Source organism: Procambarus clarkii, chromosome 93, assembly GCF_040958095.1.
Source record: "Procambarus clarkii isolate CNS0578487 chromosome 93, FALCON_Pclarkii_2.0, whole genome shotgun sequence".
Lineage (NCBI taxonomy): Eukaryota > Metazoa > Arthropoda > Malacostraca > Decapoda > Cambaridae > Procambarus > Procambarus clarkii.
The window spans coordinates 2,108,875-2,112,486 of NC_091242.1; positions in this window are offsets into that span (position 1 = coordinate 2,108,875).

The following is a 3,612-nucleotide window of genomic DNA, read 5'->3' on the forward strand; positions in this document are numbered from 1 at the left end:
TCAGTCCTGCCGGCAGTCATTCTACGTTAGCATTATGTTTAACTAATAAAGGCATACCTTACCTCACCTCAAGTTCAAGTACGTTTATTGAGATAAGCAATAAATACATCTCAAAGGGATAGAGTAGCTTAGGCTATTTCTACCCTTACCTCACCTTGCGGTTACTTTGCGATGATTTCGGGGCTAAACGTCCCCGCGGCCCGGTCCTCGACCAGGCCTCCTGGTTGCTGGACTGGTCAACCAGGCTGTTGGACGCGGCTGCTCGCAGCCTGACGTATGAATCACAGCCTGGTTGATCAGGTACAACATGCATACATATAATATATAACCTGTCACCCAAAATTGAAAGTACTAACTTCAACTACTGGTCAAACGTACAAAAATAGACTGTTGAAAACAAAATAAAAATTCTAGAGCAGGAGAAGAGAAAGAAGGCAACACACATGTACTAAATTTGGCCCAAGTGGAGATGACTAGGCCTACGAATGCTTATATAGGCCAAGGACACATTAATTTGCCATAATTACTTCTCCAATTGTTAGTTCGTCATTTGGAACAATCCAGTAGTTAAAATGTAAATATTTTTAGTACAACAGTTCATTTTTTGTACGTTGGACCAATAGTACCTGTAAGTACATTGTTTAGAGGACTGAGTTGCAACATGCAATCTTTAGTCAACTGGGCTAAACTGCCTGAGGCCAAGACACATCATTGTTTAGAGGACTGGGTTGCAACATGCAATCTTTAGTCAACTTGGGCTAAACTGCCTGAGGCCAATGACACATCATTGTTTAGAGGACTGGGTTGCAACATGCAATCTTTAGTCAACTGGGCTAAACTGCCTGAGGCCAAGACACATCATTGTTTAGAGGACTGGGTTGCAACATGCAATCTTTAGTCAACTGGGCTAAACTGCCTGAGGCCAAGACACATCATTGTTTAGAGGACTGGGTTGCAACATGCAATCTTTAGTCAATTGGGCTAAACTGCCTGAGGCCAATGACACATCATTGTTTAGAGGATGGGTTGCAACATGCAATCTTTAGTCAATTGGGCTAAACTGCCTGAGGCCAAGACACATCATTGTTTAGAGGACGGGTTGCAACATGCAATCTTTAGTCAACTGGGCTAAACTGCCTGAGGCCAATGACACATCATTAGTGGTACTGTCTTGTGCGAGAGCGGGTTACAGCGTGTTACAAGCTCATGACTCGGTCTCAAATCATCTGACGTAAAACTGAACTTTTTTCCATTGAATAACAATTTTCACCTACACTAAAACTGTTTTTTTTTGTGCCAGGGGGAAATTCCTATGCTATATATCGTGGCACTGTTTATACATTTCCCGCACCATGTGCTCGCCCTAATTATTCACAATTTATTATTCACATTAAAATGATTAAATTATTTGAAGAATGGTTTAACTAGCTTCAAAAATAGTTAATAACATCCGGCTTCGTCAATTTAAGCAATGCATAAACTTTTCATATTTTTTTTGTACGTGTCTAATTAATAAGAAGCAGGAGCCATCTGACGTTGTCATCAAAGTCAGATAAAATCCTCTCTTCTCTATATTCCTCACCACCCTTAGACTTCCCCCGCTCCTGTGCCAGGTAAGCGACGGGCTCACCATAGCCCGTGCTACTTGGAACTTATTCCGAGTAACTGAACCTATAACAACAACAAACTCCCCCCTAAATGCTTCACCCCTCACATCCCTCACTGCCACACCACCCCCTGCTCCCCTCTTACCCCTTAAATCTCCCCCTCGGGACTCCCCTTATCTTCCCCCAGGGGAAAACGGAAGAGGGGAAGCGAACGCTCGCCGTTAGTCTTTTGCAGGTTGGTAAACAATCAAGTGGAAAGCGGAACTTTGGGTCTTTCCCGCCACCACTTTGCGGTCTCCCCTACACACACACATACACACACACACACACACACACACACACACACACACACGCGCGCGCGCGCGCGAGTACAAGGGGACACAGGTGGAAACTGAGTGCCCACATGAGCCACAGGGACGTTAGAAAGAACGTTTTCAGTGTCAGAGTAGTTAACAGATGGAGTGCATTAGGCAGTGATGTGGTGGAGGCTGACTCCATACACAGTTTCAAGTGTAGATATGATAGAGCCCAATAGGCTTAGGAACCTGTACAGCACGTAATCACGGGGGAACTTAACATAAACAGGAAGACTATCCTCACTCAGACAGCTCATACAAGCCACATAAACAATGCAACAATATGTATACATCACAAACAAGAAATACAATAGCGCAAGAACAGCATACACAGCCGAGGAGCCACAAAATATACAGCATACAATGAACCTGCGAACAGTTCTGGCTCCACGCGAGTCTCCAGAAAGGGATGTAATTTGTTTTATATACCCTAACAAGGACAAACATGCGACAATCGTGAAGAATAACGTGAACAAGGAAAAACAAATACCTTTTCTGAGGTTAACAGGAAGGAGGGATATGTTGACCAGATCACATACTAGAAAGTGAAGGGACTTTTTTTTTTTATTAAGATATGAGGTACATCTGCATTAGTGCAGCTACCCTAGACTATATGAAGTGGAGTACAGTGTGTCAAAAAAGCTAACTAGGTGATGCTAAGAAATCCCCATCACACAGGATGGTTAGTCATACAGAGGCATGTGATGGGCAGTCTGAGTGAAGGGACGACGACGTTTCGGTCCGTCCTGGACCATTCTCAAGTCGATTGTGAAGGAGGAATATATTAAGGATGAGAGAAGGGGCCCCTCCTCGGTTGATACAGAGATCGTGGATGATTAAGAGAAGGAGCAGAAGGAGGAGGAACACAGGATGACGATCAGGAAGACGAAGAACAACAGAGCATCGATCAGGAAAAGAATAAGAACAAGGAGCAAGTTAGTTTCAGGAGGCAGTGAGGCGAGACAGGAGGAACACACTACCATTGTGTTCAGGGTATTCACACTTTATCTCCAGGCTCCATTGTTAGGGGTCCCGGCACCCCCCCGATCCCCCCTTTTTTGGGAGGGGGGGGGTTAGTAAAGAGGATGGAGAAACACAGGTGAAGGGAGAGTTTTGAAATGGGAAATAATGTGAGTTATGATAAGAGGCGGGCTGTCCGCCTTGCTGACACGAGGTGTGTGTGTTGGCAGCTAACACCGCATAGGTTCGAATCCTTATTACAGCTCCTGTGGATTTTCTCATTGATATATCCCGGTAATGTGATTCCTCTGTGTATTGTTCCAGCTAGTTCCTTCAAGTGTATTTTCTGGGTTCTGGAAGTTTTACTCCTCTCTACTATACTACCACCAATATCAACCATCCTCTCTACCACCACCACCAGCAGCACCCCCACCCGTCCCCACCACAGCACCAATAGCACCATCCACTCCCCCACCGAGTCGCGCAAGTCATCTTGACACACAGCCTCCACAGCTCCAGCAAAGTCTGGGATTTTTCTGAAAAAGCTGTGATCCCAGCCTAAACTTCCATTAACGAGATAAAACCATGAGAGAGAGAGAGAGAGAGAGAGAGAGAGAGAGAGAGAGAGAGAGAGAGAGAGAGAGAGAGAGAGAGAGAGAGAGAGAGAGAGAGAGAGAGAGAGAGAGAGA